The following is a 1,998-nucleotide window of genomic DNA, read 5'->3' as shown; positions in this document are numbered from 1 at the left end:
ACTTTCTTGTTGTGCTCCTCAGGCCATGTCCCATATGGGCTATATCTTTTTTGAAATGCAGCATTTCCAGATGGGACGTGGAACCTCAACAAAGTGCACCAGTGCTGAGAGTGCCATGTGTCCTGCAGACTATATTCCTGTTTGCATAACCCCGTATGACGTTTGCTTTTTTCACAATAGCACGTCCTTGTTGACTCACATTGAGTTTGCATGGCACTATAGTTATGCCTTTCACTCCACACAATTGTTGTCCAGATGGCTACTCAAGCAGTTGATTGCTCCTGCCTGGCTGTAAAATTTTGCATTTGTCCTTATCGGCCAACTTCCTGATTTACTTTCTTATGTCATTTCTCCAGTCTGTCAAAGATCACTTTGAACTATGATTCTGTCCTCCAAATTGTTTGTGGCCTCTCCCATGCAGTTAAAATATGGAGTGGCTCTTCTTGGGCTGCTTTTTCCTCCCTTTATATAAAAACATTTTCATGAGCTTGTGCAATGGCCTTGTGCTCTCCCTTCCCAAAAGGGCTCTGGGTACTACTGAAGCACCATTGGTTCTTTGGGTGACTTCATTAGTCTCTTACAAAAAGCCTCCTTCACCTGATGTTCCTCCTTCAGTGATCCTACCACAACAATATTTACCTTTTTCCCCCCTTGGCTTTGATCACTGATTGCACTTGTCCAAGTGATTGCACTTGTCCAAGGGATCTCTCTCCTTGAACCTTTCAGTTTTCAGCATGTCTACTTATCACTGATACAAGAAACAACATTCCCTGCTTGCCACTTCTAAACAAGCTGTTTATTTCTATGTTAATATTCCAGTTGGTGTCGCATCACTACTAGGCTGATCAAATCATAATTTAATCATAACCACAACTCCTCTTGTTCCTTAGGAGAAACATAATCCTAGGAACTGTCAGACCTCAGGAAATGGCTTGAGTGGCTACACTTATGAAATTAGTAGTGACCTGCTGATTTATGGGAGTTATTCGCAAGTCTGGGTTGAAGTGTAATCTAAGTGTCCTACTGATTTGGCTCAGCCATAATGGGTCTAATTAGCGGGCAGTGGGGTAGAGAAAAGCTTTGTGTATTCATTCCCAGCCACCATGAGTGATTTTAATGCCGCTAATGCCAGTGGCACAGTGTGGGTCAGTGTTGCTGTGGTTATCTTTTAAGTCAGTTTTTTAAGTCAAATCTACTTTCTTGTAAGTGTTGCTAGTTTACCTTCACCTGGCTGCTGGCGTGGTGAAGGAGATCGAATTTTGAGTGCAGAGCTGTGGTGCGATTACAAATCCCTCTCATTAGCCTCACACATTATGTTCAGGTAGTTTCCAACGCGCCTAGTGCTGTCACTTGGTCTTGCAACTCTCCTCTGAGGTATCTGTTTTACATTTTACAGGATCTCACAAATCCATCTGCGCTGCCGATTTCATATGTCGATGCCCATCTGCCTGAAGCTGCAGCGGTTGCTATGAGGCTGGCACTTTTTCAGACAGAAGAGCTGACTCAGTGCCTCTTCCCTCAGTCCCTCCTGAAAAGCATAAAAGGTATGGTTATCCCTCCTTGGGTACCCTCTGTGGGTACAACTGCAGTTTTCAAACACTTGCAGCCATTCTGTTCCGAATATTCATGGGTTTTCGCTTTGCGGTGCTTTGCAGCTGAGCCTCACGTGTGTCCTGGTGTCTCACGGTTTTTCTGATATCCATTTCAAGGGCCAGGCATTCTTAACATCACCATTTTCCATGCTCTGCATTCCTCTTGTGCCATTCTGTAATTTAGCCGCACCAAATGCGAGGTAGAATCTGATTCCACATGCTTTTCCAATTGATGTTTTTCCAGCAGGGCTAATGGTTACTTGTGCAAACCTCACTTTACATGCATATTTCAGACATAATTACCTAGGCAAACTGTGATTTACTGTAAATAATTGTCCTGTTTAACAGAAGTATTTTCTAGTAAATCTTTGGGAAAATGAGAATAACAATGTGGAATTCAAAGTAG

Source organism: Vanellus vanellus, assembly GCF_965231255.1.
Source record: "Vanellus vanellus genome assembly, chromosome: 1".
NCBI lineage: Eukaryota > Metazoa > Chordata > Aves > Charadriiformes > Charadriidae > Vanellus > Vanellus vanellus.
The sequence above is the reverse complement of the archived record's forward strand: the minus strand, read 5'-3'. Positions refer to the sequence as shown.